The 25,874-nt window shown below is 41.0% G+C and overlaps 1 protein-coding gene across 4 annotated transcripts in view; it reads left to right on the forward strand.

The window, feature by feature from the left end:
* Window positions 1–25,874, forward strand: part of DENND2B (DENN domain containing 2B) — a 177,704-nt gene that overhangs the window by 37,904 nt on the left and 113,926 nt on the right. For 2 of the 4 annotated variants that reach the window (XM_074841776.1, XM_074841779.1), the window contains exon 2: window positions 2,080–2,168. The gene's annotated coding sequence lies outside the window, so the exon portion shown is untranslated. Of the gene's footprint in view, window positions 1–2,079; window positions 2,169–2,690; window positions 2,826–25,874 lie in introns of those variants that run through there. The other 2 variants (XM_074841778.1, XM_074841777.1) reach the window with 2 other exon arrangements.

Below are 25,874 nucleotides of genomic sequence, written 5' to 3' on the forward strand. Positions count from 1 at the left end.
TCCTCAATTTTGTTCTGAGGTCTTGATGTGCTCATAGAAAAGCCCAGTGAGAAAAAAGTAAAAGGTAGGAATGGTTCTTGTTTCACTGGGGCAAATCTGAGCAAAATATTTCACCTTTTGGCAACAAATTGGCTTATATTTATGAGGCTTAGAACAGAAAAGTGCTTGTCCGGGGTCTTCTGTGGTAGTCACCTGCCCAAGACCAAAGCTTGGGCCATAGTTTTACTACTGTGTTTTGTACCTACGTATTTGTGCATGCATAATATATTTTAACTACTTCATTTGTTTTGGTTGGAACTTTAAACTGTAACTGAGTGTACATGTAATGCAATGAGCATTTTCAATTGTTTATAAGTGTTAGCTTGCATGCTCTCCTGAGATCCTGACCATATGTGTAGATGTGGTCACCTAATGAAGTGCTACAGAGCCTTGTGATAAACTCTGGAGTGGGATGTGATGCAGATGGTTGGTACGTACTCCCATGCTACTAGTAATGGGGTCAATAGAAAATCTGAGACTGATCAGCCATTTCACCTGTCCACTGATCAATTCCGAGGTTGATTTTTTTTTTTTTTATTACTTCCATGTCTCTGAGCACTCCCTCTGCAGTGCTGTAGAGTAAAACAGGCCTTTCTTGGGAGAAGCTACCTGTCTCCCTCTTTCCCCAGTTATGCTGCTGAAACTGTGCTCACTTGCAGCATGTGATGAGTTTAACTCAAGTCATACACCAAAGGGAACTTTTCAAGACAAAAACATGTCACATTTTTTTATATTTGTCTCCTGTGGTTCTGCTGGACTTCACTGGTGCATTCTTAAGGGAATTCAGTGTGAACTTGCAAGCTTAGCATGTGGCACTTTCATGTCTAGAAAAACTTTCATGTAATGCCATGTCAGCATCTTCTGGGTTCTTGACAGCTGAAGTAGCTGTCTCTATAGTCATCTACCTGTGAATAGTCTGCATGCAGTTTTTGGTAACAGTGTAAGATATGCCTCATGTACACGCCTTTGGGTAGTGTTTTTGATAGAAAGAGGTGGTTTAAGTGTACAACCCACTGGGAGCTCTGTCACTTGCAAAAAGTAGACGTTTCAGAAGTACAGTCACTAACATGCTCCCGTGTAAGTTTATATCTTATAATAGCTATATGGAGAGATAGGTGTTCTCATAAGACATCTTGGCTACCTCACTGTCTAGGTTTGTTCTAATCCCACCTTTGCTATCGTGTTACAAACACAGCCAGAAGAGTATTAGGTTGGAACTCTTTTATATCTCCTCCTGTGTAAACCTAGCAGTATTGATTATGTAATGTACATACACATTCTCTTGTATTCAGCTCCCTAAATAACATATAAAGGGCTTCATATGCTAATTTTATTTCAAGTTTTTAATGCAGGAGTAGAATATCATAACAGCATAATGAAGTGGTTGATAGAGAAAAAAGAAACTGATTTCCTCCTGAGTAGGGCATAGCCAGCTTTGCAATTTTACGCCCACTAGAGGGACTGTTGCTTACACTACTCATTGCAGAAAGCAGAGTCATGCAGTCCCTTTAGGATCTTTTATGAAGTTTTAAAACTTTGAATGACTGACTCTGGTTAAATCCTCTAAAGAGTAAGTCTCTAAGCTATTTCTTGAACTGTAAAGACTTTGGGCATGGTGCTGTTCTTCTGAGTCCAAATACTTCTTACTGAATTTCCTTACTAAATGTTCTTTTTCTTTCTTCTTTTTTTTTTTTAAAGTATTTTCTGTTCTCTTGATTAATCAGTCCAGGCTTTACTATATGATGTTACTGGGGATTAATTTAGATTTTTTTTTTTTTTGTCATGGAGAAAATGTTGTGTTTTTATGTTTGGAATAAGTTTTGTTTTGCAACCACGGTGCCAATGAACATGGTAAATGAATCTGTTTTTGTATTTGCAAATGTCATTGAAATGGGTTTCTCCTTTAACTGGGAGATAGCGAGTTTTGGGTAAGAGTATGAGAACTTCCAAATGTATCTGTTTTTTCATGTTTAGCTGGGGGATTTTTTGTTTGTTTGAGTTGAATGTTCCTGACCTGCACATTTTACTTGTTAATTACAGAAACATGAAAGAATACGGGAAGTCCTGCATGACCACGATGAATACCTGTGCTAATTAAGTCACTGGCTGGGTACTGGGAGAACAGCAAGGTAAGCAGTCAGGCCATGCCAGCAGCATTTCTTGTAATCTGCGTGATTGTATTTCAATAAAGCCTTAGTGCTTTCAGATATCAAATTCATAACAAGTCGGGTGAAGACAAATAGCCCACAGGTTTGAATGCAATAGATTTACTTTTAGTTCAAAGCTTTGGCAAGCAAACACCTCTGTGTTCCTTCCTGGGGGGAAAAAAAAAGTACAAGCTCTGTGCTGGTTTTCTTTTTTAAAAGGCAATATCTCTAATTTGAACAATCGATTCATGACCAAAGCTCAGCTTCCTGGGCTGACTCTAGGGAGGGCTTGGAGGAGGGGTGGAATGCTTCAAAAACTTAGCTGATGAAAAGGCATGCTGTTTTGTGGATGCCTCCCAGAATTGTTTAAATCTGTGTGTGTGTGTATGCGCGCGCGCGTGCGTATGAAAAGAGAGAGAGAGGTCTCCATGACAACTGGCCTGGCCAGTCTGTGTTCTCTGCAATCATTTTAGCTGGAATCAGTGCTGCGAAAGGTCATATGAAGGAGTTGTGGGAAGCACAGCAGGTATTAGACGCTAATCGACTGGTTTTCTGATTGCCTCAGATAATAAGACAGAGTTTTGTCTGGGAAATACAAATCTAAGAATGGAGTGGAAAGGGAAATGCTCCAAATTTCAGGTAACAAAAATTGCCTTTTTAATGTTATTTCCTCCCATTTTAAAGTTTGGTGTGTTTTGTTTTTCTTTTTTTCTGTGGTGTTTATCCCAGCCGAGTGTCTGAGCAAGCTTGGATTCCCTAGCTCTGGGGAATGATGTCATGCGGCAACAGTTGGATTCTATTAGCCAGGGAAAGAGGAAACATCCTGCATTTTTGAAAAAAAAAAAAAAAAAAAGATACTTTGGCTTTTTGTTGAATCCTGTGCAAAGGCTGCAAAAAGTGTTTGGTTTTTTTTTTTTTAAAAAAAAGAGTTGCTAAGAAATTAATTCACAGAAAATGTAACTTAGGATCTAGACAGCACCAAACTTTAAAACCACTGCAACAATTACTCCTATACGCAAGAAAATAATTATGGAAGTGTTAGAGAATTCAGAAGACATGTCGGTCTTCTTGGATGCTCCTATTTTCATCTTTAATGAGAGAATTAATTGCACCTTAATTAAGCAGAGGATTTGGAACCTCCACACACTTGGGATCCTTTAGCAATTGTTTGGAGAATGTGCTGCTAAAGAGTTTCTTCTGGGCTGGGCTCTGTCTCAAACTGCTGTTTATGAATAGATGATGCTGGCAGCATTGTTCTCAATAAGGTTTTCAGTCCTGGACTGTATTTTTCATAGCTTTAAACCAGCTTTTTCTGGGAGAGGGTAGCAGGGGAAGAAAGTAGAAAACTAGTAATTTCGGCAATTTGAAAGGGTCTTTTTCCCCCATTTCCTCAGAGATGTTTGCTAAATGCTGTATTCAACACTCAACACTAGGATAGCATGCATAGCATTTTAAGCAGAAAAATACCTAATGATTTCTGTACAACTGCTATGTCCTAATGAAAAGACTTAGAAAATGGATATAATCCTGCTTCCGCGAACATCGCAAAAATACACTGTACTGATAACCATGATAAAAAGATTAGGTCACCCATGTGCTGTTTAAACTCCCCTATAGCAGATGCTCATTTGTACTTTTATGCTGCTTTGCTCCCTTCTGTGCATTTCAGGCATGATCCAAAGCTTGCTGGAGTCCATGGGAGTTTTCCCGTCAACTTCAAAGGGCTTCAGATCAGCCTCTGCCTGAGAACTTCTCAGCCTCTGCTTCAGTCTCTTGACTGCAGGACCAGGCCACAGGCTTTCCACTTTCTTTCTTGAACTTTCCAAACAGAAGGTCTTTTGTGTTCCTCCAAACAATGCCAGGCACTGCTGGCTGGCTTCAGGGTGGCTGCTAACACATACTGGAGATAATAGTGATGCTTATTTCCGCTTTCTCCTAAAATTGTCCTAGAGGGAGAAAGTGCAGTGAATGGAAATCAGATCCTTGTATCCCACCTCCCCTCCTCACAAGTGGCCATTGTTTATGAGTGTGTCTGTGTGTGCAAATTGTTCCTTGATTAAAGGGCAGTATTGGCTGTGCTTCAGGGAGGAGTTTCAGGAAGATTTTAGGGGGAAAACACTGTTATCGCTGTGATCTGCCAGTAGAGCAATCATGAGGGAGAAGCAGGCTGTCCTGGAGCAGGCGATCTTTCTGCAACATCTGTGCAGAACTGATGGCTGCCATCTGAGAACTGAGGGCTGATCGTGTGCCCTTCTTGCCTACCAGATTTGACCAGCTTGATTCTATAAATAAAATACTGCTGTTAGTGAATATCAATTGATAATCTGGTTAAGTGATTGGAAAATATAATAATTTTTCATCTGTTTGGTTGGGAGCAGTTTAATAAGAAATCCTTGTGCCATTCTTCACAAGAAATGAAATATCTGTGGAGCTGGTGTGTTAATTTGAACCATCCCCCTCCTTAAGAAACAACACTGATGATTACCCAAGTTTAAGGCTCATTTGCGGGAAAATACTATTAGTCGCTGAAATTTCTGAGACAGACAAAGATTATGATTTTCAAAATCAGAACCACTGCTTTTAAATGCTTACATTTTACAGTTGGTCAGCTTGAGACTCTTGAGAGATCTCTGCATGGTGTTGCAAATTGGGCATTTCAAAGGCAACAGTTGCTTTGTGGCGTCTATCGGTTGTGTGGCGCAATGCAGCGGGAAGCCTGGTGAGTTCTCTCCCGGTGTTTCTGACTGAGTGGCATTTCCCTTAATGGTCCGTGTTGTAGTATTTACATATTACTTTGAAAAGTGATACAAGGCATCATTCCTGTAGTCCTTTAATATAATTTCCATATGTCCTAGCATTCTGAATGGTTCCAAATGAAGTTTTCATATGTTATACACTACATATACCTTACCAGTAGGAAATTAAAAAAAAAATATCTATAAATCATAATATAACTACACTCATAATAACATATCCTATAGCTGACTTACTATGGTTGGGCAGAAATGTAACCAGCAGCACACAGGCATTGGCACGTTGGAGTTTTTTTTTTTCATCCATTAAGACACTAAGTGATTCAGGAAGGCTGCTGCTACACCTGGTAACGCATGTGGAGTTCTTGCAGCAGTCTGTGCAGGTGGCTCTGCTCAACACGGCTCCTGTGGACAGGTCCTTAGCCCAGCATTTGCAGCTTGCTGTAGTTGTCACTTTATAGGCACATTCATTTCTTGAAGGGAGTTGCTTTATGTTGTTGTCCTGATGTAGATCTCCTTGTTGGTCCCGTGTGTTCACCACGTTTCTGCCAGTGGCTGTACGCCCACATTTTGTCAGTGGATAGTCAGTGACTCTTGAGTTTTCCAGAGAGATTAATGTGTGTTTTTGATAGGATTAGTTGTGTCCTGTCTCATTGCACTTAGAAGGAAAGTGAAAGGACGTGGTAGAAATACTTTTTTGTTCTCTTCTTGACTATCTAATGAGTAACTTTTATATTCTGAGTTATAATGTTTTAATTGCTTGTTTTATCTTGCATAAGATCATTTTTTGTATAACTGCTTGCACTCCCTCTATCCATAGGTTTACAGTTTGTTTCCCTGTTGTTTGTTGCAGTGAGTTCCAGGTTAACTGCTTTATTGATGTATTTGTCTTTATTATTTGGAAATACACTGCTTTGTTTGCAAATGAGCTGAGGCTATCTAGAAGGCTAGGACTTACTTTGCATCATTCAATATTTGTTTCTGCTCTTACTCCCTTCTCTAAATAACTCCCATCTCTTTGGTTTTTCTTCTTGGGGAAAGTCTGTGAGGCACTGGAAAAAACACTGTAGTTGTCTCAGTTTCTGCTGTTTTCTTTGAAGGTTGAGTGATCTTCAGAGCACCTGGCATTACAGTTGTGGACAGATGCACCATTAAATTCTTGAACATGAGATCAGTATTTTCCATCTGTAACCCTGTGCTCACAATAGATGGAATTCATTGATTGAAAACAACAGTGCTGCATATTTAGAAGAGCTGCTTATAATGGTGCTCAAATCTTTTCTTATATTCTGTAATTTAATTTCAATTCCAGCAGTGTGAACAACTAGTTCTCACAGTTGTTTCCTCTCACAGGCTGTTTTCTGGTCATGGTGAGTCTGTGTGACTTTCTAAGGTGTAAAATGTGACATGCAAAAGGATTTGTTCTAAGCAGCTCATGAGTGCGGCTACCTTTAATTACAGCAAGAACCTTGGAACGATTGCACTGTCATTCTGCTCCGCAGACCAGGCTATCATTAGTGCTAATCAGTGATGTCTGTTCTGCCTTTGCATCTTTGACCCAGTTACTTTGCTGAACTTAACACAGTTGCTGGTGTGACACAAAGCAGACTCTTGGCACAGCCCTGATCACAGAGCAGGGAGAGATCTGGCAACTTTCACACAAATCCATTATAATTAAGGCTTCCGGTCTGGGATTTAAACTTCTTCTTTCTCTTAAAAGCCTGAGAGGCTTTTAACAATATTTTTCAGGCTGAAAATGAACCTACTGCTTGTAGAGGCAAAGTCCCCTGATGGTACTAGCTGCAGGCAGACCTGGAAGAGGCAGGTGCTGCTCTTGTTCCTTCATCAGGATTTGAAAGTGTGCTTCCACTCTGAGTGCTTTTTGAATAGAGCCTCCTAGTTCCTCAGCTTCACGTGACAACAGCAGAGTTCCCTAAGCAGTTAGAGGAGTGTTGCACAGTTGGCTTTCTTCCAGTGCCAGCTTTTATTCTGAGTTCAAGCCTCATGTAGCATTAATCCTCTTTGCCCACTTGGAGCCAAACTTCTGTATGCAAGGGGCTGTTAAAGAGTCCCATTTCCCAATCCTGCTAGAGGCAGTGCTCTGCCCTTGAACAACTTTTTCCCCCTCCACTTGCAGTTTGGTGACAAAAAGATGAATCAGAGGTTAAAACTTCTGCCAATAGCAAGAGCAAAATTTGACATCCCTTGTGCAGCTGGCATCAAATGGATACAAGCCAGCAAATTATCTGTGCTCCTGGTCCAGCAGAGCCTGGTGATTTATGACCAGAACATCCTTCCCCTCTTTAAAGCAGGTTTGAAAGTTAAAAGGCATCACTAAGTGTTTACCACATTATGGACATGCTGAGGATAGTTGGACAATTTTGACAGAACAAAACCTGCTCCCTGCAATGCTATTTCATGCCTTTTTGGTAGAGAGCAAAAAACAATTTGAGAGCTGCAGCAGTATGGAAACATTTGCAGCTGCACAATTCGCATTCCTATGTTTCAGTCTCTCACAGGCCCATGCAGATCTTCTATTATTAGTTTTAAAAGGAGAATAGCTGACAGCTGATTAATTTGAATGGCGTATTCCAGAGAGAGCTGTTTTATGACTGAGTTGTCAAGAGCGTCAAGCCAAGAAAAGTATTGAGTAAAGTTACAAAGAAAAATCTCTGATGTAGAGCACAATCCTGTTTATCCAAAAGAATTGTGGAGGACAAAACCATCTTCATACCACTCTGCTGTCAACATGTTCAAACCTGTGCTGGGGGAGGTGAGAAGCTGAAGAGCTCAGCCTGTTGCATTCATCCCCCAGCAGTTCATGGGAGAGCTCCCCGGGGGTTTTCTGGCGTGTTGTCACAGGGAAGGGGACATATCACAACTCAGTCTTCAGAAACCTGCCTAAAAAATAATTTCGAGTGACTCATTCTGGTGTTGGTTTTTGGACACAAGTTGGTTTCAGAGAGAAGAGTGGAAAAAAACCCACTTTTGGACAATGGATATGCTTTGTGTAATGAGCTGATGCTCAGGATTAGTGCTGCTCCGCTGTGCGTCAGACTGGGTTTCACCATTGTACTGACCCTGCTACACTCATGCTCCGGGCAGCAGATTGGGTTTTGGGAACATATGAAGACCTAAGAGCAAACACTGTTTTTTCAGTGCTCTTTTATTAGCAGAAGCACATGACAGTAAGTTGAGTGGTATCACCCCGGGACATGCACAGGCGGCTGTCTGGCCACCCCTTTTGTTTCCTGTGGAAAGCACTACCCTTGTGTGCCACCTGTAAGCCTAGCCTGGGCAGCTGAAGCACAGCTCTCTTCCTGATCTGAGACACTAGTGGAGAAGGAGAGCCAGTCCTGTCCCTGAAGCTGCATAAGATGATCCATTTACATCTTCTATCTCCTACAGCAGTGAGCCTCCGCCATGATGCTGTAATGTCATCTGCTTTCATGGGACTGTTCCCTCTGCCCCTGCTTGGGATGCTCAGGGGAGCAGGAGTCACAAAAGGTGAGAGCAAGGAGTAGCATGAGGTGAGAAGGTTACACTGCTCCAGAGTTGCCATGGGCTGAGAGGAGACTGCATTTTTCAGCCCAGAGAACTTGTGTCCTTGACGGTGATCGGATGATCAGCTGGGCTGGACTGCTTTTCCCATGAGCCAGGCCAGAGCTGCTGTCAAGGCACAGAGGAGGTGGTCCCAAAACACAGGCAGAGCTGAGGTCCTTATGGACCCTGACTGTTGCCGTGTGCTGCCTGTGCCCTCCTCCTCCTCACCTCAGGGACCATGGAGACAGGGGAAAGGGTAGCAATGAGAGTGAGGCTTTTCCACTTTCTATCCAGCAGTTGAGTCCAGGTTTCTTTCTCAACAGATGTCTCCCTGAAAATGAGAGGTTTTTTAGTGAAAAGGTTGTATGAAGGCAGAGGTTGAACCTTACTGCATTTTAAAATGCTCCCTTCATGCCCACGTATTTGGAGCTCTTTGTGTGTGGTGAGGGGACTGCGATACAAGCTGGTTGTACAGGGGACACCATCAGCAGGTTATAATCTCTTTTGTGCCAGAGTCAGTGGATAGTATAATATACTGTCAAATCTGGCATTTGGATTAAGATCTGCTTTCTTCTCCTATGGAGACATCATCCAGCTTTCTGCTGAGACACATCAAGAGCTAAGGTCCCTGCTGTGTTTTATTTACTATTGGCTGACATGCATGGACAGTAGAAAACAAATGTAAGCATGACTCAGTGCTGTGTATTACAATAGCACAGAATGTTTCCTGGGGATTTATGACCATCTGGAAGAACAGGGCATCCAGGAGGCAGCCTGAGGTCATCAGCTGCAGCACCTTGTTGGCAGATCCCAGCGCAGTGCCTGTGCCTGTGGCACTGATGGCTCTGATAACATGGATGTACCTACCTGTTCTAAAAGTATGGCCAGATTCTCAGGTAGAGAAAGATGAAGCCAATGGAGTTATGCTAAAGGTTTCCATGATTTTTTTGAAAATCTATGCAGTTCATGTTCTGGATAGGGCAGACTGATTGCAAAGTGGCCATTTATCCAGAGATTCTGGGTGTCAGTCAATGGCTGCTCTGGTCAGGCTGTGTGATGTCCTGAAATCCTGAACAAATGGCCACATTACTCTTTTTCCACCTTAATAAAATTTCTTTGTGCAGAACCAGGCTGCATTAGGTGAAGCTCTCTTGTGCATCAGCCTCTTGCCAAGTTGTATTGGGTGTGTAATGTCAGTTTGGCAGTTGCGTTGCTGGTGAGATGTATGACCTTGCCTACAGTAGCAATGCACATGGGCTTACTGTCTTCTGAGATCTGGCATCACGTGTGCCCCTCAGGGACACAGAGAGAGGACAGACTCCAAAATGAACTGCCACTGGTTCTGAGAAGGATGAATTCCTGCTTCCTGTATTGGTGCCAAATGATGTGCTGGCTTATGGAAGTATTAAAATATTTACTATTAAAAATTATTTGCCAGGAGAAAAGGAGAAACCTGTTGCTTGCAGCGAGGGAACAGTTGGCTACTCCTGAGTCTGGGTAGAAAATGGAGATGCTAGGAATAGGTTGGAGGAAGAGTGCAGAAAAAACCCAGCTGATTATCTGTGAAAGAGGAAAGAAAACCTTGTTAAAAGGTAATTATTCTTTTGGATGAGTGGTTGACTTCCCACAAGGTGGGCAGAAGAGGAGCGAAGTCAAAACCCAGACTTCTGGCTCAGTGTAATACTTATCATTTCAACATTTGCTTACAATCTGGTTTAAAAAACAACCCAACCAACCAACCCATCATTGCAGACTGGGAATCCTGTAAAATATTTTTTCAGTAGCATGAACACATGGTGTTCCCATAACAAAACAGTCCAGGACACTTGTGGTGGCAGGGTGATGCTGAGAGCCTGCTAGGCTGTTTTACTGCCGCCCGCTACTGAACAGGAGCAGCAAATCTGTTGGCTTGGACAGATTGCCCTTGTGACAGTGGCTCATTAACGGTTGTCACATCAGTTATGTTTCCATGACAGCCTCAGGTCTGACAAATGTGACAAAGCTGTGTTTTATCAGTAAATCCCCCAGAAAATCCCCTGCTGGCCCTAGTCAGGAAAGCATATGGATAAGAAGAGAAAATTATTCTTCCTGCTCTTTGTTACTGATTCTGCTCTTTGTATGTGAACTAGCCAGCTAGGACTAGTTGCATTCCTCTGTAATTTGCAGTACCTCCTGTACGGGGCTGAACCAGTGATGAATTAATACCTTTAAGTTTTATTCATTATTTTAGTGACCAAGGAAATAAATGTCAGATTGAAGTTTTGGGGAATGGAGCAGAAGCACCAATGTTCTATTACAGGGCAGGCTTGGGCACCCTTGAATCAAACTGGCTTTTGTGCAGAAGGGTTGTGGAGATTCAGGTAGGTATGTTGGCCACAGTTGAACCTGTGGTGTAAGCGGTTAGACTTGTTCTGTTGCAATTATAAAAAAAAAAAAAAAAAAGAGCAGGAGCATTTTATATATATTCAAGTATTCTCCCTTTGAAATTCCTCATTAAACACTACAAGATGAAGGAATCTGCAATTGTTTGTTATCTGTAGGTTATCTATTAATATGTTGCACGCCAAATCACACTCATACATAAAATGAAGAAAAGGATAAAACTATAGACATGCTGAGATCTCTTTCTATCACGAACGTATCTTGAAATCTAGCAGGATCTGTAATATAAGTATTTGACTCTCTTATGCAGGGAAGGTGAAAGGAGGGAAACACTAGTTGAATAAATTAGATAATATGACATAAATAAGAAGTTGAGAAGTGCTCCAGAGCTTTGTGTGGTGTAACATGGTTGCCCTTTCCTGAATAGAATTGGATCTGCTTACAAGCATTCAGTCCATCTTTGCAGGGAATTGCAAACAGGATGCAGCTTTGCTAATATTGGCAGGTATTGGAGGTTTTTTTAACTGAAGTGATAGACCCTGGGGCACTGTATCAAAAGGTCATGAAGTTCAATCCTGGTGCTACACACTGCTCTTGTGCAGTTTAGCTGATAGCTCTGTGTGTGCCTGTATAACGTATGTATGTATGAATTACTGCTCGCTTCAGCTATCTGTATTAGCAGACTCCAAGTAGTAGAAGTCTCACCAGGAACATTTTTATTTCCAAATAGGTCGAAACTTTTGTTTGGGAGACCCTAACTTTGCCCAAGAGAGGTTTCCAAGGGAGTAAAGGCAAACCTACTTAATTCAAGACTGTGTTCTGGGATTGAGCATCTCATTTGGCTGCAGCAAGCCTGTGCACAGGCAGTACTGAGTAATTCCCTGGCTTGAGATTTCCAGCACTATCTCTGAGATAAGAAATGGTGATGCTTCAGCTGCTCACTAGTGCACTGTTTATAGTGCCACAGTTGTGTCATACCAAACTCAGAGGTGATGATTTTGACTGAAACGCACATAGGCGAATATATTTATTTTAAAGCAATGAGTAATAAATTAATTATTATTTATGTGGTTACTGCTATAAATTAATCCAATGCTTTTTCAAGCATTGTTGGAAATTCTAGTCAAAGCTGGCAAGTGAAACGTGAATCGTATTTTATAGCTCATATCTGCTAGGTGCAGAGGGGGAAGCTGAATAAAAAGAAATCAGGATATACCTCAGAAAGACAAAATTTGTCATGTACTAATGGCAAATGTCTACTCCTGATCTCCACAGGAGCAATGGCAGAGGGAGGGAACAGATCATCTTTATGACTGTTCAGGCATAGTCAATAGGAGAATGAAAGACGAGGGATGGAAATGTGTTTTTTCTCAAAAAATGCCATGTAACTCAGAATAGCTGGGTATTTTGTGAGGGAATACCTTTTGTTTTACAGTTGTTGGAAAGACGTGAGGACAAATGCCCTGAAGGGTAAGAGGTCCTTAAAGCTGTGAAGAAATAAGGAAAGGAAAGGCTTTAAAAATAATTGAATAATTAGATCTCATTCAAGCCATGATTGGTTGTTTTTAGACAGAAACCTTAGAAGAAGCAGTAGCCAAGAGGTGAATGAAAATGCACCACAGTTCTTTTGGCATATTGCCTTCCAAAACAGATGATGAGGCTTCTTCTGATGGAGGTATAGCTGCTGTGCTAAAAATATTTCTTACCTTAGTCACAAATAAAGACACTCAGAGCTGAATTTAAAAGATGTTCTACAGCAACTGTAGTCAAAACAGGTTCATCTTAAATTGTCATCCATCCTGTAAAACAGTTGCCCAGTGTCAGTCAAAGAGAGTTTGAAGACTTGAAGGAATCTAGGCTGATTCACTGTACATGTTATTAGGTGACCAAGCAGATTAAATGTAAGAATACTATGTGAAGGAGACATGGTGGTGGTTTTACACTGAGCAAAACACATGCTTTTAACTTAACAAATGGAAAGCTTTTTACTGGCATGTGAAAGTTTGGTTAATAGTTAACCAATTAATAAATTTTACTTGTAGAAGAATTCTGTACCTGATGGCTGTCATCATTTCCTTTTGACTTCATTTAAAGGTTTATGTTAACTTAAGCCTAGTTTCTACTTCTCCATGTACTGTGGAAATCTGATTTGTGGTGTGGTATGAGTATATCTTGATTGTTAGAGATTTCTAGTGCAATAAGCTTTGTGAGCAAAATAAATATTTAGAAATGAAATGTTAAATCACAGATTGGATTGCTGGATTTCATCCTTGGGCTGAAGGACCGTGTTATCTATTTTATAAAGGATTTGTGACTCTCTTTTTCTTTTCTTCCTTTTCCCCTCCCACGGGTGGAAATTGTGCTGGCCCATGAGTTGATGGGGGTTTTGTTGTAGTTGTTTAAATTGCTTTTAGTTTGTGGTATCCTGGCATCAGATGCTTCTCTCATCTTGCTGTATGCAGAGAACTATTGATGAAAACTTTGTCAGCTCTGTTTCAATTTTTGGTGGGGTCTTTTTACCAGAGAAATATTTTAAGACACTGTGGAAAACTGGAGACAAATGCTGCACAAAGTAGTGAGCTTATAGATTGAAATTGGTCATACTGACCAGTGTTGTTGGATCTCTCTTTCCCTTTAATTTGAATATCAGAGGGTAGTGACTCCCTAGAGAGCCTAGGTAGGCTCCTGAGACAGCTCTGAAGATTTAACTGGTGTAAATAAGCCTGTACCTTTGTGACACATCTCAGATGCAGCATATGCAATGAATGGGAAGCACTGGTTATTTATTTTGTGGTTTGAAACTGTCAGGGAGCATTACTGTGATATTACGAAGGAGTAATAGAGCTAGCCTGCTGTATAGATAGTCTAGTGGTGAGTTAAAGGCAGAGCTGAAGTAAGTACGCTTGAGATCCTACTTATGCTGTTACTAACGAAAGGACCGTTCTGATGCCTTTCCAGCTAAAACAGTTGAAGCTGTGTGTACGCAGTAGGTTTCCTTTTCTTTCAGTCATGTGGTACATAACTGGACTTGCATCTTTGTGTGTCCGGACAGCTGGATTCTGCTGCATTTTCCCTTTATGGATGATACTGGTTGAGAAGTCTGCTAATCTCCATTGGACTTGATGGGGAAAAACATTAGGGATATGGTTGAAATTGTGTGGATTGAAACTGAAAAGTGCAGCACTATAATAAATTGTGGCTCTCTGGTTGAACATGAGGATAAAATTCATTCCAGACCTTGTGTTTGAATGGAACAGTTTATGAATGGAAGCACAGCCCCTGGATTGTATTTCAGCATTAGTCTCTGGTTTGGAATTGTGCTATATCCAACACAGAGAAGGATATGTATTTTATAAGGTTTCATTATTCCACTGTTCAGATTGTTCAAATGTAGAATCTCTTGTGCTGGAGATGACTGTGGAGTATGTGACATAGGAGAAACATTTTATTTTTGAAAAGAAACAGGTTAGTAACTGTTGTCTGCAGTTTATATATTGAAAATGGCTTTATATTTGGCTGAAGGAGAACTGGCTAATGCTCAGAGGCATCACAGTTCTGTGATCTCCATTTCTCACTATCCATGTCTTGTTTTATGGTCGTCACCTTTGTCACCTGTCAGATGGAGATGACTCTGCTAGGTGGTATCACAGGCATGCGCAGTGCTTACTATCATCTGATACAATCAGATGTTTAGATGAAAGCCACTAGCTATAGTAAATGTGGACCAGTATTGGTTAATTCAGATGGAGAAGCTGGAAGACAATAATGTTGTAGTTATCAAAGACAAACAAATTAAAAGCAAACATGCTTAAGCAGTATGTATTAGGAACTTAGGAGTCTTGGATTGAAGTCTATAAACTTTCTAGCCCATGCTGCAGAGAAGCAACAGTTGAGAAATAGATGCTTAAAGATGAAGGAGCCAAAACCTTCTGTCAGTTAACATACTGTGGTTTCACCCACTGCTTAAAGCCGTTTAGTTTTGAACCTCTCAGATTATGTTATAATGTTGACAGAAACAAAAATGAGATGCAAAAAGAAAAGAAAAGCTTCAGCAAAAAGTTTGAGATGTGATTTTATATCTGTGAACTGGAAACTTAAAATTTTTTATTTATGCTTTCTCACTGTGATATTTAAAGATGCTGAGCTGCTATAACTTTGGCTGAGAAGAGGTAAATTCTATTCTAAGGATATACTTATGTCTTCATTCTTGCTGGTTTTGCTAGGTCATAGTTTTAAAGCATAGAAATGTCAGATTTTTTCTTTGAGCTAATAAAAAATATTTTCTAAGTAACAGTGTGTGGAGTTGGGAATAAAAGATGGGAGAGATTTTTAAAAGCAGCTGCCCGAGTTACACCTTAGAGAAATAGAAGGATAGGGGCAATACAAACAGCTCATTTTGACCAGTTTATTAACATTGTTTTTGTCCATATTGGGCCAGCAGGGGTAAATGATCACTTGTAGATTGGATTCTATTGAAGGATGCTGGCCTACCTCTGCAGATTCCCTGTTGTTCTGAAAGCGGTGTTGTTGCCCATCCCAGCAAAAGTCTAGGAGTGAATGGTTTCATCCTGTCTCACCAACTGAATTCAATCTGCTTATACTGAAATCAGCTGAGTTAGCCTGCATTTAGTCCAGGCAGCTGGAAACAGAAATTGCCTCTTTGGTTATCAGTTAATACTAAAATTATGAGCACAGATTATGAAATTGTTGAGAAAGGTTCTTCAGAAAATGCTAATTTATTGTGGTCCGTGCATCATCTTTGCAGCAAAATAGGAGAAAAATACTGTTAATAATATGGGGCCCACATATTTATTGATATATAGGAATTTCTTCATCACTTAACAAGAGAGTTTTGGTTTTGCTTTGGTTTTAGTAATTAATAAGGAGATGAAGGAGCTCTGGTCGAATAGAACACTCAATCTTTCAAAACATCAATTATTCTTATTTTTAAAATAAATGGGAACAATTAAAAATGACTCTGTAACAAGGCTTCATATTTCAAAGACCAAATTGTGATAGACTTGTAACAACTAGTTAGTAGCATGAGCTGGGCTGACCTGGACAGGTACCTAAATATGAAGTAGGCCTGGAATTTCCTGAAGTTAGGGACTCTAGAGCCACCAAGAGTCATTCTCTCAGGAAGGGAGTCCCAGGGAATAGCCACAAAGAAGAAATAGGAAAAGTCTGCAGTGAAAGGAGAAAAAAACTCATGGGGAAATGAAGATACAATTTTGAGGTCAAGAAGCATAAACACAAAGTGAGGACTGCCAGAGGTGAAGTTGGATTAGATGCTGCTAAGGATATTAAAATAAACAAAGTATGGGTTTTTTTCCCCAAAATTTATGAAAACAGAAGTAGGAAAGAGGCATGGGATAGGTGGGATAGTTAGCATGAGAAGAATGTTTTAGTGACTAGTGACTGCTCAGAGTATGAAGAAACTGAACTGTGCTCTGCCTTCATTCCCAAGGGAGTGAAAGGGGTTGATGAATATTTTTGACCTGATGAATAAGATTGGCCATGGAGGCAAAGAAGAAATGATAGAATAAAAGGCACATGAAAGCAGCTGGTGCAGCAGCAAACCTTTAAGGGCAGGACTTCTACCATGTGCTTGGAAATTGCACATATAGTATCTTTGCTGCAGAAGAGGAAAAAATGCAGATCAGTGATTCTGATCATGATTAACCAATTTGGAGGGAAAGAATATGTGGAGTCTTGGAGTTTAAAAGTCAAAGGTAGATTGTGGTGACTAATCTAATATCTCTCTCGTAGCTCTATTGCAGAGGCAGAGAAGTGGCAGGTTTGTTCTCTTTGGACTTCCGCTTGCCAGCAGAACCACAGTGGAAACTACTAAGTGAGAGAAATTTGGATCAGTAGAGCAACTGGGAAGTGACTTGGTAAGGATGAAAAGATAAGGGCTAGTGTTGTGAGAACAATATCATATTGTAGGGAGGTTATTAATGAACTGCCACATGAGCATCTCAAGGCTGATTTCATCCCATATCTCCATTAAAATGTTCACTAAAAGAAATATGCAGTTAAATTTGCTTCTCCTACACAGATGAGTTGGTTGATGGCAGTGTCATTACCTGAAGATGAGGACAAGAAACTGGGTGCACTGATTAGTAACAAAATGTGGTGAAAATGGCAAACCTAATCTAATGTGCATACTTTCAGTGGAGATAAGGAAGGCACAGAGCAGCATCCCTCTGGCAGACTGTGGGTGATTCTGGTCATCCACATTCAAATGGGTGATATTTGACCTGCAGCCAGCACAGAGAATAGCTGTCAGCATGCTCAACATCACAGAGGACCAAAAAACAGACAGAGGAGTGGAGCTTTGCAAAAAACAATGCAAAAGGAAGGCTGGGAGGGGCTTTGATATTTCTCTATAAATGAACTGAGGGAAAGAGGGACAAGAGTCAGAAGACAAGTAAACAGCAATTTAGACTGAAAACAATGTTGTCACAAGAACTAGGGAGTATCTGAAGTGACAGAAGCAGCTGTACTGGCAGATCCTTTGGGTCCCTTATTTTTTATGTAGAAGGATTACTTACACCCTTTCCTTTCAACTGATGATTATGACTTTAAATTTTCCTTGTTTTCAGCTTTTCTTAAATAGCCTTCACTGGTAAGGAGGTGTGCAGGCAGCAAAGAGGGAAAGGATGTTGCAAGTCTTTTACTGAAGCTTTGTAAATTGTTACGCAATTGAGATAAATTAGGAGAACCAACATGCTTGTGAATTGTTCTCCAGAATGTTTTCTTAAAACAGAGGGTAGGAATCTGTCAAATCCATTTAAGTGGTGTTTTAAAATTCCTACCTTACATTACTTTAAATAGTTATTTGTACCTACATTTCTATTTCTGGTTTCTTAATGGAAGTTCCAATGTAATTTTTTTTAATGCTTTTTTGTTCATAAACCATAACTTGACTATTTTCCAATACAATTTTTAATCATAGTTTTTTCTGAAACTAGTTCTTGAGGGGTCCATTCACTGTCTGATAGAGGCAGTGTGGGGTTTTTTTGTTGTTTATAGTGCCCAAAGAGAACTTTAGTTTTCACACTCCTCAAGCCCTAACAAACCTCAAACCCCATGTATTGCCCATGTTCTAAGGGCTTACTGGGGACTTTGGTGAGAAGAACAATGGGAAGCAACTGAGACTAAAGGTGCTGATGAACTATCAAAGAGATCTGTGTAGAAAGTAGGAGCTTGCTTTAGATTTAGTCAGTGTAAAATTGTCTCTGTCATGTCTATGAGCCAGCACTGTGCACTCACAGCCCAGAAAGCCAACCATATCCTGGGCTGCATCCAGAGCAGTGTGGCCAGCAGGTCGAGGGAGGGGATTCTGCCCCTCTACTCTGCTCTCGTGAGACCCCACCTGCAGTGCTGTGTCCAGCTCTGGGGGCACCAACATCAGAAGGACATGGACCTGCTCGAGCGGGGCCAGGGGAGGCCACAAAGATGCTCAGGGGGGCTGGAGCACTCCCTGATGAGGACAGGCTGAGAGAGTTGGGGGGGTGCAGCCTGGAGAAGAGAAGGCTCTGGGGAGACCTTAGAGTGGCCTCCCAGGACTTAAAGGGGGCTACAGAAAAGCTGGGGAGGGACTCTGTATCAGGGAGGGTAGGGATAGGATGAGGGGTGATGGTTTTAAACTGAAAGAAGGTACATTTAGATCAAATTTAAGGAAGAAATTCTTCCCTGTGAGGGTGGTGAGGTCCTGGCACAGGTTGCCCAGAGAAGCTGTGGCTGCCCCCTCCCTGGCAGTGTTCAAGGCCAGGTTGGACGGGGCTTTGGGCAACCTGGGCTAGTGGAAGGTGTCCCTGCCCATGGCAGGGGGGTTGGAGCTAGATGATCTTTAAGGTCCCTTCCAACCCAAACCATATGGTTCTATGTTTCTATGTCCTTTGGACTATAAACCTGATGACCTGTCTGTCTGCTGTGTTTGTACAAAGCAGGCATCCTGGTATTTCTACAGCCATGCCTATCTTCATTCATAACAAATCCTTAGGAAGACCCTGCCTCACCTCCCCTGCCTCTACACGTCTGTGTGAAACCTTTCATCTCCCCACAGCCCTGAACAAAAGCATATAACAGAACACCACTTGTTGGCTAAGAAAAAGACTCAAATTACTTGTCCAGTGTGAACAGGGCCTTTGAGTCCCTTCATTCAAAGTCAACCTTTCTTTTCCCGTCCTCAGTTCCTGGGGTTGTTTTTTTGAGTTTGTAGAACTCACTGGTGCTATTTAAAGTAAGCCTTAGAAATAAGATTCAGACTAAAATACAGTGGCCCTTGGCCTTAAGTCCAGATGCCTGAACTCCCTGTGATGCCTAGTGGAAGCAACAGGGACCCTTAATCATTCAGGCAAATCTCTGTTGATTTTGGGAGTAAAAGTACTTCAGGATTCAGTGTGTTGGCACAAAGACTGTATTTTGTGAGACTGTTGCTGTTGAGTAGACAGGTGTTGAAACAGTGCACCTTTCCTACTTGTGAACTATTATTGTTCACAGAAAAAAACTAATAGAAATACTGCTTCTAATTTTGTGTTTACTGAGCAAGCAGACTAAAATATTTGGGTTTTGATTTCACTGAGCTTTTGGGCTGACAGCTTTATCAGTAAGAACAATTCTGTAAATTAAAAATCAAGTAGTTCCAAACTCTCTGGGCATGGTGTTTTTCCATAATGCTGGTCATGTCCTTTCCCCTTCTTCATGTCTCTGTAGCTGTTGTTTTCTGAAACATGAACCTGTAATCTTAAACTCAATAACTGATTACAGAAGCATGATGTCTTCTGCACAGACCATTTATAGACAAGAGTATTTTAATTTAGTCTTTGTTTCTCCTTAGATGGTTGAGTTTCTAGGTAACTGGACAAGTCAGGCAGTAGTCATAACAGAAGATGGAAGTTTTGAGTATGTAGTGCTAGATAAATAAAATAAACCAAACAAGTTGATCAACTTCATGGGTTTGTGAAGCAAGTAAAGCTCTTAACTAAATTAGAACTAGGTAAACACTTCTTACCTTAGTTTACCCTTGACCTTACCACCGAATTTTTCAGACAGATTACTGTGTTAAATCTTCTGTATGATCCATTGGCATCAAAGCAATCTTGTCTAACAGCACAATGAATAATGGGGCTTGGCTGAAGCAGGGTAGCTTTGAAAGAAAAGATTTATCTGGCAAATAGCTTTTTTTTCTTCCATGAGAAAAAGAAAAATTTTTATTGAAATAGATGTGCTGCTTCTTAGCATCAGTAAAGTACCTTGCTGGCAGTGTTTTGAAAGATTTCTGTAATACATTTAGAGACATTACTAAGGTGTTTTCTCATGTGGAATTTTGGCTCTGTATTTATTGTCTATTTTCATTGGGCATTCACTTGTGGAGTTACTCTGAAAAGATGCTGTATTGAAAAGGTGTTGTACTGAATGACATACACTTGAAGTCTCACTCTTGTTTCTTGTAAGAAGTGTGATTACTTCTTGATACCTGAAAGCCTCATTGTTTTGGGAAACATGAAACTCAGCAGATGCTCCCTCCAAGGTGTCTATGCACGTACACCCTAGGCTGACTGCCTAGCTTAATACTTTTTCATTGAATGAATTGCCTGCTTAAAGCAGATAACATCCAGTTTATATCAGCTGTGTTGAGGGTGATTCACCTTTTTCAAAAGCACATAAATGATTCACACAGTTGCATTCTATTGACTTGCAAAGATATGTCAGCTCCTGAGTACACAAACCATTGCTGGGCATGGGAATAAGACTTCTGTTAAGTGTTTCTGAGAATTGTATGAAGGTAGTGTTTGGTAGTTGCCTGGAGCAGTGGTGTCTGCTGGAAGTCTGTTTTCTATCAGCAGGAGAAGAACAGATGCTATGCACCAAATCAAATGAGCAGGGAGGAGATACAAGCAGGACAGTGAGAGGCTGGAAGAAGTAGAAGCCTGGCTCTACTTCACCTGTAAGGCAGATCCATGTCCACATGTATTCCCTTGATGCCAAGCTGCTGTCCTTACCTTGGGGATGTTCAGCCCATGCTGTAGTTCCTGTACAGAAGGTCCATTTGGTGCTTTGCAAAACTGCCTTTGAATAGTCCACATGGAGACTGTGCTGTTTGTGCCAGCAAGTCAAAGACTTGCAAGTAGTGTGTGCTTCCTTTCATGGGCCATCTCCTTCCTTTTGGTGAGCATCTCTATGCACTGAAAACAAATGCTCATTTTAGCATGTGTATAGCACCATTAAGTACACAAAACACAGAAGAAACTACTCTTTCTTCCCTTAAAATTATGTGTAGGGAAAGGAGGGACTGGTTAATCACAGCATAGTAAAACAGAAAATGCTGGATACATCATTGTGCATGAAATCTTCTTTAGTTATAGATTTAAGTGTTGTATGGTCATGTAAGAGTGTAGCCATAGTTAGCATCTGAAAGAACTTGCTGTCAACAGTCTGTTCAGTTTCAGCTATGTTATTCATAAGATTCATTCCTCCCTCCAGCTGTTTCCACAAATTGAAAGACTTTATTTCAGTTTATAAATGCTATTTCCCCATTGTTCATGCCCACAGCTATTTTCCATGCCCAAATATCCATCCCCCCAAGAAAAGAAATCCTGACCCTATAAAAGAAGCCATGTGGAGTGATCCTTTGAGGAGAAAGTCCAAAATGGCACAATATTGGAGTTGCCATCTGCAAAGTTTCAACAACTGGTATTTCTCCGTTGTGTATCTGTGGCTGGGTGGGGATATTGGGCACAGAGCAGAATGAGTGGGGTGTGGTCACATTACCAAAGGGCTCTCATTTTTTGTGTTGTGGCTCCAGTTTTCTTGTTAAAACTGGAAGGGCCAAAACTTGCTTCCGTGAGAAATAAATGGAGCAGTTGCTTGAAGTTTTGGTGATACAGCTACAGTACGAGGCAAATTTGTCACTCACAGAAACTCCAGCTGTATTGGCTTTTTAATAGGAAGACTGGTCAAATGGTTAAGAAAATGTCGATGTCTGGAACAGCAGTGATAATACCTTGAAACTGTGCTATGAAGTTAAACTGCAGTTTGGAAAAAAGCCCTCAAACTTCAAACTATCTTCACCTGTGTATTTTCTTTAGAGCTCCACCTAGAGTATAGCTGCTGTCAAGATTCAACTAAAGTGAATTTAATGTTTTCACACCCTTAGACTTCCTAGGATCAGGAAAAGGATCCTTAGCATGACTCTGGAATCTAAAACATAGGATGTATATGGCTGTGCCACTGTGCATTCTTCCTTCAGGTTAAACAGGAAAAGATTTGTCTGGGGAAAATGAGGTAGGAGTTCAGATTATCAAGTTATTAGGCACACACCAGAGAAGAGATGCAGTTATTCCATCAGGAAACTGCAGGAATTTGTGCTCTGTGGGAACCTGTGAATCCTGGTGCATTTACAACTCCTACAAATATCAAGGCAAATTACCAGTTAAAATACCTCAGCACCAAATAATCAGATGAGTAGATAGCCACAAAAGATATTTGAAGTGTATTCATAATCTCATAAATCATTACCTTTTGGAGTTGCACAAGACACTTATTTTGTCTAGCAGGATGAAATCTGCTGTTAGTCAGCTTTTGCCCACTTTGCAGTAGGCACAGGTAGCATTCTTTCTGCCTCTGTAATGCAAATCACTGTCTCAGCATCATAAAAAGTTTCACAGGTATTTCCCTACCTTTTGGAGGACTAGGACTGAGTTTTGAATGAACTGTGGCCAAGTTTGTGGTATCAACTAGAAACCACGTGGAATTTGGTAATGCAGACTTCATGCCAGACAAAACGGATTCATTTCTGTCTTGAATGTTTAGATTTGTTCGTTAATCAAACCCAGGAAAAAAATATGTTCACATGAAGCTGAAACTGAAGAGTTTTCATGTAAGAGATTTTATAAGCCTCAAAGGCTGTATTTGTTTTATGATGATGGAATTTTTAGTAGGAAAGCATTATTTATACTCTGTGTATACTTTCTGGCTAATTTACTTACTGGAAGACAAGTTTTGTGAATTTTATTAACAAATTGTGTGTGCAGTATTGTGCATATATGTGCATAACTGCACCTATGTATCTGTAACTATCTATTTGTAGATTCACATTTTCAGTTCTCTGCTTACTGGTATTGGAAAGATGAGTGTGCATACAGCTGAAGGAAGAACAGTGAAGGAGTAGGAGACAGGACAGAAGCCTGGGATATGATTTAATTTCTGATAGCATCCTCTATGAACACTAGCAAAGGAGTACCTGAAACCATAGAGTTTAGCTGACAACTTGCATAAGCATAAACTCTATGAAAGCTGAGTAGAATTCAGGTTTGCCCTTTCGATAGGTGAATTATATGTTATGACTGATCATTACAAATCTGTTTTGATATTTTTGTTTGTGATGTGTTGGGAGTAGACAGGTGTAATTCTGAAGGTCAGATTGATGATGCAGTGTTACTTTTCTATAGTAATCACACTTTAAAAGAGACAATAAAAATAGTCCTCTATAGGGAGCAGATCTGAATTAGACCTCTACTGTGTTCATCTTAAATCCATGAGAAAAAAGGAAGATGAATGCCAGCTTCACTGCTGGGGTGTACGACACTACCATTCAAAAGTTTGCTCAAATATGTACTCCCATGAGATGGGAAAAGTTTTAGTTAAATTTTTGCTGTAGGCCCATTCACTTTCAGAGTAAGAGCACGTGTGTTCAGATAATAGGTTTTACACCCTGGCCTTGTCTTGAAGAAGATATTTCCATATGGGTGCTATACTGAATTTACCCTACTGTGTGTGGAATGCTCTCTGCTTGGCAAGAGGCCAAAACATTCCCTGCAAGGGAGAAGGGGCTGAAATTGTATCTGATCTCAGTGTTAATCTATGTCCCTCAGGCTTATCCTGTGGCCGTTTCTGTGTTGCAAGGGCAATGCTGGATATGCCTTTTCAATGAGATCATTGCAAAATCAAATTGCTATTAAATTATATTTTACTCACAGTTTTGAATTGAGTTAAAGTAGGAACACCAGTGCTAAAACTTTGGGTAGAAACGCTGGTGCCGGAGTGACAATCCAAATACTGTCTGGAAAAAATTAATCATTTCATACAAATATTTCAAGTTCATGTTACATGTTTTAATACTGTTAAACATAAGCGATAGCCCGTTACAGCGCTGCAGCCAATCTGAAAACGAGAAAGGGGACTCTATTCCTGAACGCACTGGCTACTTGTTCTTCCTGGACACATCCAGCTGACTGGAAGGGCGTGGGATCACGCTTTCTTCTTGACACATTTTTGAGGCTGTGTACTCTTGTGCCCTCTCTGGCATTACAGCTGTTAAGACTTGCAATGCGAGCAGAGAAGTGGGGTTTGGGAAGTCTGAATCACTCATGCAAGATGCAGCGTGGGAGCAGCCTGCACGATGCCGTGTGGTGGGGTCTCGGTTGCAGGGCTCATGGGCGGCAGTGCTTGTCTGGCTGCTCCTGCAGGTCTTGGTCCTCTCCAATGAAAGAATGAAACAGTTAAGTCTGTAATGCTGCTGTGCATCAGGTTTACTCCCGCTCTGTGGACTGTGAAGAAAGATTGTTCCCTCAGCAGAACTCACCAGTACAGTGGGTCTATTCAAGCCTGCATCTGGGAAGATAGTTAGTGCCTTCATTTATGAAATTCCTATCATAGAAGTGTAAGTTCTTTGGAACAGCAGCTGGTCTCTTGAGAGGACTCTAACATGTCAGGTACACAGCAGTACATAAATCATTTTCATAAAAGGAAAGCTCTTTCAAATCATCAAATACCATCTCACAGCCTCGAAAGGTTTAAAAGGTATTTGGTATCATTCACGGTTTGTTTGTGGGTTTGTTTGTTTTGCCTCTGTCTAAAACCCCCTCGCTCCCTTCTGCCGCTGTGAATGCGGCGTGCACGGGAACAGAGCTAGCGTGTCTGCGGCTGTTGCCCGGCTTCCTCGCTCTGCTGGGAATGGCTGTTCCTCCAGGAAGCCTCAACAGAAACCCTCTGTTGGCAGGAGCCGCAGTCCACAGCGGTTAGGTGGCTGTAGTTGGCTCCGGTGGGTGGGTGGGTGTGTGTTTTGCTGCCTCCTACTACAAGGAATGTTAAAACAGGTTTAAGTGTTTCCAGTTGTTTCACTGTCTAGTGGTTGGAGGCCTGATGAAAGGAGATTTATAACACTTATGGTTGTGGTAGCTTGTCAAAACTTTCCTTTCATGCAGATGACAAAGGTCAGTGCTATGGGAGCTGAACTCTTTTCTTGAGAAAAGCGTCTCTTCTTCTGACAGCTGCATACACCTGTGACTGAACGATAGCTGGGAAGATGCTCTCTACAAATTCACAAACCAGCTTGTAGTAGTAAGAGAAGAAAGCTTATTTACACTGTAATTATAAAGCTAGTGGATATAACTGAGGACCATGGCACCATTTCGTTTGCAATAGATTCAGTTCTTCATCATTTTACCTTATAAAAATATCCCTTCTAGGAAGAAACAGCCCCTTCTCTATGGATCTTATTGGTATTTTTTACATTTGTGAAGGGCAACTTTTGAAATTCCTTATGTTTCTTCTAATGGCTTTTCAGTGTTGATTCACACTTTCCTTTTTTGTTTTAGTGTGGAAGAGTGAAATTCCAGCAAGGCTGACTTAGTGAAAACTGAATTAGTGTTGATGGCTGGAGAGAAATGTAACTTGATCTTCTGTCTCTAGTGCTCGAATCAGGAACTGAAATAATTGTTCTAAGACCCTGGCTGAGTTGCCAGAAAATGGAGTGGTGCTTCTGCCAGATAGTCACCGCAGAAGTGCCAGACATTCCTCCCCTCTTTGAGCTTGCGAGTGTGTGTATTTGAGAAGAAAAATACACACAGGCAGCAGGGGACTGAAATGCTTTTCTCTGAGATGCTTGCTGAGTGTGCAGTGCCGTGCTGTGGGCAGTGCCCGTAGGGTATCAGTGTGTGATGACTGGAAAGGGTTATATATGCACAAGGACTCGAGCCCAGGAGTTTTTTCCCTGATTTTC

The sequence above is a fragment of the Strix aluco genome, chromosome 16, assembly GCF_031877795.1.
Source record: "Strix aluco isolate bStrAlu1 chromosome 16, bStrAlu1.hap1, whole genome shotgun sequence".
Lineage (NCBI taxonomy): Eukaryota > Metazoa > Chordata > Aves > Strigiformes > Strigidae > Strix > Strix aluco.